This window comes from Lolium perenne, chromosome 7, assembly GCF_019359855.2.
Source record: "Lolium perenne isolate Kyuss_39 chromosome 7, Kyuss_2.0, whole genome shotgun sequence".
NCBI lineage: Eukaryota > Viridiplantae > Streptophyta > Magnoliopsida > Poales > Poaceae > Lolium > Lolium perenne.
In genome coordinates, this window is record NC_067250.2 from 22,271,453 (window position 1) to 22,283,864 (window position 12,412).

The window sequence follows — 12,412 nt, forward strand, 5'->3', positions numbered from 1 at the left end:
GGCAAATTTACTACTCCCTTTGATCCCAAAAAAATGTCGGACGGATCATTTTGCAAAAAGGTCCTCACGTTTATTTTTCCGTCAACCCGCACTCCAGTTTCTCCTATCGCCTCGTCCGCGCCCCGCATTCGACCCCGTCCGCTCCGTTCTGTTCGCTCTCTCTCTCTTCTCCCCTCGTCATTCCGTCGGCTCGGCGAGCTCCACTCCGAAAAAGACTGACCCTTCGGTCCAAGCCGGCGAAGAATCACCGGATCCGGCGTCGGTGACGCTGGATGCGGTTGCTGCGAGACCAAACACGCCAGATCCGCCGGCCAGAGGCGATCTGGAGCGGATCGATCCGGCTCGATCTGGCCAGAATACGGAGGTGAGCGAGCGTGGAGATGAGCTAGAGTAGAGACAAGCTGGAATTGATCCGGCCAGACCGTTCATGCGAGCGAGTGCGTAGAGAGCTGGAGCAGATCGATCCTGCCAGATGCGGAGACGAGCGGCCATGAATACAGAGGAAGCTGATGCTCAATTAGATCGTGAGAAACTGTTTTTTTTTTTGGATTTTGGAAGGGCTTAATCATAAAATGTAATCGTACTACCGGCCGGACACTTTTTTCGGACCGGAGGGAGTAGTGGTTACCTAAAGTCCTTTGTTATCAAGTGCGCTTGAGCCGAGCAGGTGAATTTGCCTCGCAATTCTTGTTGTCGCTATCAAGTGAGTTGCAAATAATGATTTTTCTAGTTATACCTAGATTGTAATGAAAAAATACACAAACCCTTGAATTCTCTTTGAGAATCGTGCAGACTTGGCCAACATCACGTGCCTCAGATTTAGCAATAAATCTAAGTCTGACTAAGATCTAAACATACCCATATATATAAGTGCCTTGGATTTAGTTAAATCTAAGTCGATTCAAATCTAAAGATACCCATATACTATCTCCGTATCAAGGAATTAGGTGCACACCTATTTTAGGATGAACTTTGACCATAAAAAATAAACAATAAAATCTTGATTATGTTATATGTAATTAGTATCGTTAGATTTGTATTGAAAACACTTTTTAGTTTTTATTGATACTAATTTTATACAAACAATCTTTATCTATTTAAAATATTTTTTGATTAAAAAACACGTAAAACGGAAATGCCTTATTTCTTAAAACGAAGGTGGTATATATAATACCTAGCTAGATCACACACAATCATGGTAAGTATGCGCATATTGCTGGTCATGCATGCATCCACTTGCTCGGGGAGTAGATCCTTGCTCCGTCACTTTCAGACAACGTCAGCGTCAAGTAGCTAGATCACACTTGCTTAGGTGTTGTCTGTTCCTGTATTTTTTTTTTTTTTTTTTTTTTTGCGAAGGTGGATCATATTGCATTAACCAAGATTCATACAGAAAAGGGCTGAAACAAAGAAAAATACAACGAAAACCTTCAGCACCCCAGCTTCGTCCTCGACGCACAGCACGTTACGCCGGCGAATCCCGCCGCCACTCCTCCACGCATTGCCTGGACTGGAAGGATCTCCCGAGCGGCCGGGAAGTCGACGCCCCTCGGCACATGAGCGCCTCCATCCTGCACCCCGCACGACGACGCCGGCTTGGTCAACCGCAGCACCACCACCTGGATCTTCGAAGGCCAGCTCCACCATCTCTCGGACGCCGGCTTGAGGGAGACGCGCACCGCAGCCCCGGAGAGCGGCGATCGCAAGAGGAGCGGCAGATCCGCCGCGGAACTCCACCGGAGCCCCAACAGCAGAGGAGAGGAACGCCGCCCACAAAAGCCACTCCGGCCACGCCGCCACACCCTCAGCGCCGCCGGCTAGCACCCTACTGCTTCCTACACTATGTACACGCCTTGATCCGTCGATTCTTCGTCCTCCCGCCGCCGGAGCGGCCGCCGGAGGACGAAGAATCGGGCGAATCGACGGCGGCGAGGTGGAGCAACGGGGGGTTCAGAAATCGCCTCCTTTCTACTGTAGATGGGGAAAGGAGGAGAGGTCCAGGCTCTCTCGGACCTCTGTTCCTGTATCACTTATTTGGATTTCGTACTTTTATTTTTATTAAGATGGCGGTTGTATCGATCATGCATGGTGAATTAAGGCGCATAGTACACCGTTATTGTTTCACTAAGTTAAAGCGAGGTTCTGTTTGAGCCTTCCTTCTACCAAAACTAAGACACATATTGATGTTTTTTTGTTTTGTTTCTGAAGGTGCATCCATCTAAAGCAATGGTTTTCCGTTAGGATGGCTACGGCTAAGACGACGACGATGATATATACATATATCATTGTCCACTTGTACCGTGGCAATTAGAGACACGAAACGACATGTGGAAGTTCCACTTGTTTTGATAGTGAAACACTCGGATGGATACATGGATCGATGGATGGATATGGAGAAGGAATCTGCTGCCCCGCTCTAATTTGTACCACGAGCCGGTCGTCAACAATGGACCTCAGTCTCCGCACACAAAGTGGACGCATTCCACGCCAGTCCACTTCATTGCAGGAAGGAACAAACAAACAAATAAACAAAAGGATAAACTCGAGCCATTAATTCGTCGAAGAATGGTGATGAGCTGAAGAGCAACGACGCCGGTTAAACGCCAAGAGCGCGCTATCAAAGCACATGCAATGCAACACACACACACACACAGAGACGTGTAAACAATGATACTTTGAACCTTCTTTTAATAAATGGCCGTGTGCATCATCATGATGCAGAAGTCGGAGAATACCCCATTTCAAAAAAAACACACACAGAGACGCACATTGTCCATGAGCCACGTACTTGGTAGTAGAGGAGTGCCGGTTCCCTTACATCTTGCTACCTCCAGCCTCGCAACCAACCTACCACGTACGACCAAAAGCAAAGCGAAAAAGGGTGGCCGAATTTCAAAAGGAGGGACAATCAGCCTAGCTTCCGGCCGGGAACGGGACCGATCATTCCGGTGAAGTATGCAAGCTTCATCATGCCCACCGGAAAGCGCCACACAAAATCACATCGAGATCGCCATAGCTTAGCTATGTCCCAGGCCAGAGAGCGCCCAAAGCAGAGGAGAGAAAGCAACTCACGGCGGCTCAGCCAAAGCCTGCTCCTTTTCTTTTCTTGTGGAAAAAATCTAGGGAATCTACACTTGCCTGAATATCGTGATGAGTAGTAGGTTTGCAAGCGAACATCATCCCGCGCGCAAACCAGCATATAGCTATATCAAAAGTTAGGCACGTATTACTTTTAAATGAAAATTACACCAAGTTGACATTTAGGAATAACTACGTAGAATTTATGCGGGCTCCTCTGTCGGTGCTATGGATACCGGCGAGATTAGGAAGCGCGGGACGCCCCACCAACTAGCTGCCTCAAGTGAAGGTAGGACAACAATAACAACGTCAAAGACCAAGATCATCCATGAGGCTTTGTGGAGGACACCGAAGAACCCGAGGCGCAACAAACGAATTCTCCCAGGGAACGCCACACCCATGGGCGCGTCTCGCCCAGGAAAACCTGTTCAACTAGAGTTACTGTAAGAGTGACTGAATCCAAATGAGCTCCACGGTAGCATTAGCAATGGCTCTATACTCAGACTTCATACTCGATCGTGAGATTGTGACCTTGCTTACGAGCACTCCAAGTGATCAGACTACCACCATAGAATATAGCATATCCCCTAGTTGATCGCCGGTCTTCCACACCGCTAGCCAAGTCAGCATCAAAAAAGGAAGAACGCAAGATTGAAGGAGAGGACCGAAACCAAATTGATATGGATATCCAGGCCTGGTACTCTAGGACAGCCATTGAGATGATAATTAGGTCTAAGGTTGTACCAGTATTCTATTATAGTCTTGTTATTAGGAAATAATAATGTAGCCAGGTCATGTGGTGGGCCAATTAGGTTAAATTAGTGTTGCGTTTGGTATTAGACCTGTCCAAGCCAAACCAGCTTAGGCCCAAGTGGGGCGCCCCAGCCTAGCAAGGCTGGCCGGCCACCTCTTCCCCTCATATAAGTGGAGGTGTGGCTAGGGTTTTAGATAGACAAGTTTAGACAAAAGATTAGGGTTTTCCCCATTGCGTGTGTTCACGTGTATCATCCCTCCGGGGGTACGGCGCTGCCGTTATCTATTATATCCGCTACGAAGGTTCTTGTGTTCATCAAGGATTGTCTAGCTCAAGGTTTGAGGCGTATCGTTCATCGATCCGTTGCTTGCTGGATTCGTTCCCTCTTCTCCAGGCTGCGTTCATCGCGTTGTTGGGAGGATTCTCTACCCCAGGTTCTCGCTGTGAAAGATCGGGCAACACTCTAGGTGGATCCATAGTGGGATTCCCCTTATCAGGTGGTATCAGATTTCTGGGTTGCTCACGGCGAGGTTTTGTGGATTGATCTCTTTGGATCGGTTTGCTTCGGAGAAGATTGGCTCTAGATCGGAGGAGTTTGGCTCTCGGTCGAAGGAGGTTTGGTTGGAAGAAGTTTGGAGCTTTTTGGTGCAGTTTGCAGGTCATCCATGGCTGTTTCGGAGGACAAAATCGCGAAAAAACGCGTCTGGATTCGGGAAGAGGACGAAAGTTCGCGACCCGTCCTGGTCCACAGGCCGGTTGACCGGGTTCTGGACCTGCCGGGCCGGTCAAAACCGGATTTCAGGCTGGTGCCAACCGGGCCAGAACCAGGGGCTCCAGGCCGCCCAACCGGTCCCTAGGCCGGTCAGACCGGGCCTCAGGCCGGCCAGGCCGGTCCCCAGGACGGTCAGACCGGGCCTCAGGCCGGCCAGGCCGGTCCCCAGGACGGTCCAACCGGGCCTTGGGCCGGTCCAGCCGGTCCCCAGGCCGGTCCAACCGGGCCCTGGGTCGGGCAGGCTCAGGCTGCTGCGGCGCATTCTCCGGTGGTTTCCCGTGTTGCTGTTGTGTTTTCTCCGGTGCTTTCGGCTATTGATGTTGTTGATGTTGGTGAGTTTCCGGGCGATGTTCTGGGCATGAGGTGTACTCTTTCGAAGAAATCTAGTAAGGTCTATCTGGACTGCTTGAAGGGAGAACAGTGTCCGCCATCCAGTCTTCGTTGGTATCTACACCGGCTTGCAACAGTTGAGGAATATGAAGATTGGGAGAGGAACATGGAGTTGGGTTTTGCTCGATGTCGAGCATACAAGAGGAAGTTCAAAACATCTTATGCACATTATCTTGCTCTACGGCGTGTGGACGAGGCATTAGAACATTGCTGGCATGATGCGGTGGACAGAGGTGAATTTGCTGAAACTTGGGAGGACTACAAAACTTTTCTTCGTAGTGTTTTCGTGTTACCATATATGGAGAAACGTAAGCAGTCATACGGAGTTGGGCATGCATTGAAGGAAGTGAACAAGTGCCTGGAGGAGGTAAAATAGGCAGTGGACAAGTGCATAGTTACCAGTAAGAAGATTGTTCCACTACCAACAGTCGCTAAGGATGAGGTGATATCTTCCGAGGAGAAGAAACCTGGCTCTGATACCAAGAGCACTATTGTGACTGTTGAGGAGGATGTACCATTGAGCGGGCTGAATATGCAACTCAAGAAGGTACAAGATGATGCTTGCAAGGCAGTTGACAAGGTTCAGAGGTGGAGTTTGTTTCAGACTCAATGCTTTATCAAAGGCAAGGCTTGCAAGTTGATGATTGATGGTGGTAGCTGTACTAATGGCATTAGCAAGGCGATGGTGACAGCATTGGGGTTGTCTACATGGCGTCTTCCTGAACCTAAACATCTTGAGTGGTTGAATAGCTGTGGTATGCTGAAGATTACTCACAAGGTGCGTGTGCCATTTACGGTTGGTGATTATATTGATGAGATCGAGTGCGATGTGTTGCCATTGGAGGTGTGTGGATTGCTACTTGGGCGTCCTTGGCAGTATGATCGCAATGTGACACATGCTGGGAGAGCAAATACATATTCTTTTATGCATGGTGGCAAACAGCGGACTTTGAAGCCTATGGGTGATGATCATATCAAGTCCGATGTGGAGTTAGTGGTGCGTAAAGAGAAGTTGCACAAGCCTAAAGTGCAGCAAGAGGTACATGATGTTCCGAGCATTGATGTTGGTGATGTTTCAGCCATGCCTGTAGATGACAAGCCAGTTCTTGTTGGTAACAAGCCGGATGAAGCTACACTTATTGTTGATGTGGATGTTGCAGCATGTGCTACGGCCTGGGCTTTGTGTTGATGTCAAGATACAGATGCCGATGATGGGTGTGCTGATGGTGTTTCAGTGCATATGGCGCAGATGCGCATGGGAGGAGTGGGAGGCGAGCGCGTTAGTGGAGACAGTGGGCAGCGGCACTACCGTGCTAGGAGCACTGCAGTCCAGTTTTCCGCGACACCGCGGATGCATCGAGGCAAGGATGGATGTGTGAGACATTTATGTGGCCCAGGCATTACACATCTTATGCAGGGTCATGTACAGCGACACAGGGTTCCATCAAGACCTCAGAAGAAGAAGGCGTTGGCGCCAAAGTCCAAGCTCATATGGAGAAGAAAGGAGGCGCCAAGTGTTGTATCAAGTCGAGAAGGCCGCGAGGGAGGATGTGGTGTGGAAGGCAAGAAAGACTTGAGGACGGCGAGGACGTGTCATGTTCATATCACGTCACCTTTTTCCAGAAGACCCTCACGCGTTGGGGACAATGCTTCTTGGAGAAGGGGAGAGATGATATGGATATCCAGGCCTGGTACTCTAGGACAGCCATTGAGATGATAATTAGGTCTAAGGTTGTACCAGTATTCTATTATAGTCTTGTTATTAGGAAATAATAATGTAGCCAGGTCATGTGGTGGGCCAATTAGGTTAAATTAGTGTTGCGTTTGGTATTGGGCCTATCCAAGCCAAACCAGGTTAGGCCCAAGTGGGGCGCCCCAGGCTAGCAAGGCTGGCCGGCCACCTCTTCCCCTCATATAAGTGGAGGTGTGGCTAGGGTTTTAGATAGACAAGTTTAGACAAAAGATTAGGGTTTTTCCCATTGCGTGTGTTCACGTGTATCATCCCTCCGGGGGTACGGCGCTGCCGTTATCTATTATATCCACTGCGAAGGTTATTGTGTTCATCAAGGATTGTCTAGCTCAAGGTTTGAGGCGTATCGTTCATCGATCTGTTGCTTGCTGGATTCGTTCCCTCTTCTCCAGGCTGCGTTCATCGCGTTGTTGGGAGGATTCTCTACCTCAGGTTCTCGCTGTGAAAGATCGGGCAACACTCTAGGTGGATCCATAGTGGGATTCCCCTTATCACAAATACCTCCATCAATAGTGCGGCGCACATAGCGAAGGATCCATTTAACATCGAAACAATGAGAACATCGAGGATCATAAAGGTATTGACAGATCTTATTGATAACAAAGTACAAAGCAGGTCGTGCAATAGTGAGGTATTGAAAAGCATCAACTGTACTACGGTATGGTGAAGCCTCATCAACAGAAAGTAACTACACACACGCTCGGAGGCAACCATGGGAGTATGAGCAGCGATGCACTTGAGTATGCCAGGACGAGCAAGCACTTCAGGAGAATACTTACGCTATCGAAGAAGGAGACAACCCGGAGTCTAGTTGTAAACTTCGATGCATAGAAAACAGTGCAGTCCGTATGTGGTGTCAATATAGGAATCAGATATCTTTATCCATCGAATTCCTTCAAATCTATACATGGCGTGAAAATTATCCTATCCATTTACACCTCTAAATAATAGTACATCAACACCCACCCGTCTAGTAATCTAGCACTGTCAACTCAGTATGTCAAGGAGCCGCGAAAACAGGGAATCCATGCACAGAGGTGGGAGCAGGTATCTGTAATTTTGTACTCTCTCTGTTCCATTCTATAGTGCCTATAGTTTTTCTGCACGGAAATTAGCACAAGTGTTCTTTACACAAGACCCCCTAGATTAACGATTTGAGATCAGAGTAAAATGAGGGAAATCGGTAACTTCCTAAATTAACATAACAAATCCCACAAATCTTTCTGGTTGACTCTTCATATATGTGCATCCAGGTTATATTAAGGAAATAAAAATATTGCTTCCTAAATCTAAGGAATCGTTGGGGTCATGCATTAGGAATCTCAATTAATTGCTTCCTTTTTGTATGGATTTTTTTCACGCATGTAGAGGGGGTAATTGAAAAAGAGCCAAGCTACAACCTTATATTCTGAAACAAATGCCAAAAATATATAGGCATTATAGAAAGGAACGGAGGGAGTATGTTGTTTTCTTATTGTTGGTGGAAAAGAAGATGGAAGAGCAGCGGCATGTATTTCTGCCCCCATTTCCGTGCAACACTCCTACTCCATTAGGGCATCTCCAGCGGCGCGACACAAACGGACGCTGAGCGACCGTTTTCGTCCGCCGTGACCGGAAATGCGTCTGGGGCCTGTTCCAGCGGGGCGACGCAAAGTGACCGGGTTGTCCGCGGAGACGCAAACCTGGCCCAAATATGCGCCTCGGATGCGTCTCCGCGGACGTCCGGAAACGTCCGCTCGTGTCTGGCGGACGTTTCGGCTGGCCCGCCTGGCAGCGACCCTGCGTCGATGCGTCTTCTCAAACGCGTCAGCGACTGCAAAGCTGCGTCGCTTCGGCACTCTGCGCCACGTTAATGGCGACGATGCCTCGGCTGCCAAGCGGCCGCCCACCTCCGCCAACCACGTTAATGGCGACGCCACGCGTCCCGCGGCCACCGCATGCCGCCGGCCTATATAAAGGGGGCGCGCCTTCTTCTTCCGCATCCAGACCTCCAAAGAAACCCTAGCCGCCACAAAGCTCGAGCGTAGCGCCGCCTAGGTTCAAACTATGTGTTAGTTTGTGTAAACCATGTTCCTAACTATGTGTTAGTTTGTGTAAAATCATGTTTCAAAATGTAATGTAATATTTTGAAACTATGTTTAATTGAGAAAAGGGGAAAAAAAAATGCGTCGCCCCGCTGGAGCAGACCCCAGACGCAAATGAACGCGCGGACAAAAACGGTCATTTTAACGTCCGCAGCGCGACACAAACGGACGCTCGCGGACATTAAAATGCGTCGCGCCGCTGGAGATGCCCTTAACAAGAGACGACAGACGGTCTGCAATTCTGCATGTGCGTACCCATCGTGTCCGCATGTTCCAACCTAGAGTACATTTTCCAACGCGCGGGTGGGTAGCTGTGTAAACGCGAGAGATGGCGCTGCCAGCCGAACGAGATGGAGGCTGGCGGCTGCGCAGAGCCTTGGAGGTGCCCGTGTGTTTGTGTGACAAGCAGAACGTGAGGCGCTCCTAGCTCCTAGCCGCAATGCCAGCCTTTGGCATACACGGACGCGGCCATCGCGGTCGGACAGCTAACATCGTTCTGACCTCTGACTTGTGCCTGCGCTCGCCGTCGTCGTCCCGGCTCATCATCCGTGACCTTCCTCTGTCGCCGTCTGGATCGATCGCCGGAAATTAGCTCATCAATTTTCTCCGTCGTTTTGCCTGCCGACTAGTATATTAGAGTCCACCAAATGAGTGGCACTGTTACAGTCAGCGGGAATTGTTGCTAAATGGGAGTGGCAGTCAGTACGTGTTTAGGCATGGCATGCAAGTGCTTGTTTCCGTCCACCAAGTTTGGTAATAACCGCCCCGTTGCCTTTCCGATGCAGTATCAGGTCTTTCACATCTAGGGATTTTTAACGCAGTATCTAGATACTTCAGTAATATGGCATGTCATTTAAGAAAGCGAGATGGTCGTGGTATCTTAGCAATGATACAATCTTTTCACCGGATCATAGGCAAAACAAAAAAAAAAAAAAAAAAACTGTCCGGTCCAATCACACATATACATAAGTCTAAAATTATTAGACAATGTATTAGAGCAGTTGTCCCTTAAATTCTAAAAGCTCATATAAAAACATGCCAAAGCCCCCCACTATGAAAGGCCTAACAGTCCTTCGGAGACAAGAACAAGATAAAAATGGGGTTATAATAAAGAGAAGGCAAAATTAGTGTCCATAATTCATGACATGTACATAAAAGTGGAAACCATTCCCCTAATTACACCTGAAACAGACATTTTGTGGCATGCGATCAATCGTTTAGATAAACTCAGATGAGATGAGGAAGTTAAATGGACATAGAGATCAAAACTTAAACATGTCCAATGAGGAAATAATACGTAAAAATTTCATCTTATTGCAAATGGTAATTAAACATGAAAAAAAGAAAACCTTTCTAACTTGAGAAAGGGGACGGGACAAACGTAGGCGAGGAAAATCCGAAAGTTTATATTACCGAATACTACAAGAAACTTTCCGGGGTACCAACTGAAAATAAATTTACTATGAGAGATTTGGCTACACATATACCTCATCTATCTCCCGAGGAAATTAATATCATTGCAGCTGATTTCACTGAGAAATAAGTATTCGATGTTATTTCTCAAATAACTTAATAAAGCTCCAGGGCTAGACTTGTTTCCAGTGGAGTTCTATAAGCTGTTTTGGAAGGATATTAAACAAGATGTTCTTATGAATTTATTTTCTCAACCTTAGCTGGGTGATCTCCAGTTGTTTAAGCTCAACTTTGGGATGGTAATTTTTGCTTTCTAAGAATAAAAATGTTATAAAATTCAGCAATATATGACTACATGTCTACTTAATCTGATTTTAAAAGTATCCACTAAAATAGATACTAATAGAATAACTCGGATCGCCCACACAGTTATTAATCGTACACAATATGCCGTTATGCTAGGGCGACATATACTTGAAGGATTAGTCTTTTTGTATGTGACCATTCATGAATTTCATAGGAAGAAAATGGACGGGGTTCTATTTGAAATATACTTTGAGAAGGCATGATAAAGGTCAAATGGTTTTTTTCTTCAACAAACTATGCACATGAAAGGATTTTACCTAAATGGTGTGAGTTAGTTGCTAGTTTAGTTCAAAGAGGGTTACTTGGAGTAAAGATAAATGATGATACTCTCCATTATTTCCAAACTAGGAAGGGACGGGGACAAGGTGATCATCTATCCTTTCAACATTGTGACCGATATGTTGGCAATCTTAAAATCTAGGGCAAAAGATTATGTCCGGGTGGGTGGTCTCGTCCCGCATCTAGTTGAGGGGGTCATCCATTCTACAATATGTGAATGCTACTATTCTTTTCATCGAACACGGCTTTGAGAATTTTTCTTAGCATGAAGTTGATTGTATGCATCTTCGAACAACTATTTGGCCTTAAGATCAACTTTCACACGAGTGAAATTCTTTGTTTGGAAAGGTTAAGGATCAAGAGGAACAGTATAAGCAAATCTTCGGTTGCAAACCTGGTTCTCTTGCCTTTAAATACTTGGTTATCTCAATCCATTACAGAAAACACGGAATGCAATCTAGTGGATAACCGCTTTGAACAAAAGTTGGGTTGCTGGCAAAGCAAGTTGCCACTAGTAGGAAACTAGCTATAGATGGGATGCTATTCTGTGGCGCACTGGTTTTGCGTGCACCACAAAAATTATTTATGTGGCGCACCATATCTGGTGCGCCATAGAAGTAGCTTGTTTTTGTGGCGCACTGAAGAAGCATGAGCCACAGAAATAAGGTGGGCCCCACAACCAGCGAGCCCCAATCATTGGGTACACTATTTCTGTGGAGCACAGTACCACGTGCGCCACAGAAATAAGACATTCTCTAGCGCACCGAGGTTGATGCGCCACAAAAATAAAGCATTATGTGGCGCACCGAGGTGAGTGTGCCACAAAAATAAGGCATTATATGTCCTTATATCTCTGTCCGTACCCTCACAAATACCCCACCCCACCAAGGAGGATGGCAACGCGGACGGTGGCGGGAAGGAGGAGGAGGGCATGGGGGCGGCGCCGCCGCGATCTCCGTCACCGATCCTCTGCGCCGCCGTCGGTGAGATCCCCTACCTTGACGTCTTCTGCGCCGCCGTCGGTGAGCTTCCTATCCCCCTCCCTCCCTCTCCCCTGTGGCCCCCTCCCTCTCCGGCCACCGTCGGTGAGATCCCCTGTGCCTCTCCCCTGCCTCTCCCCTGTGCCCCCTCCATGTCTCCTCGCTGGCCATGATCGACCATGAATTCGTTGCTAAGTACTGGCATATTAATTCTTCTTTCTCAAGTGGCTAAGTACTGACATCTTAATTAGATGGTTATACACTTGTGTTTATTGAGGATCTGCTCTATATATGCTGCTACTTGTCATGTTATAGAAATAATTCTTACAGTAGCAGTGGTGATGATGCTACTGCCTACTATTTGATGTTGGACAAATACATATGATTCCTTGTTATTTATATCTGTTGGAAAATGATGATGAATGTATGGTGCTGGTACAAGCGTATGATTCCTTGTTATTTATCTCTTTTGGAGAATGGTGCTGGTACAAGCATATGATTTCTGGAGAATATTATATGCTCCAGGTTTTGATAATATATGCTCCA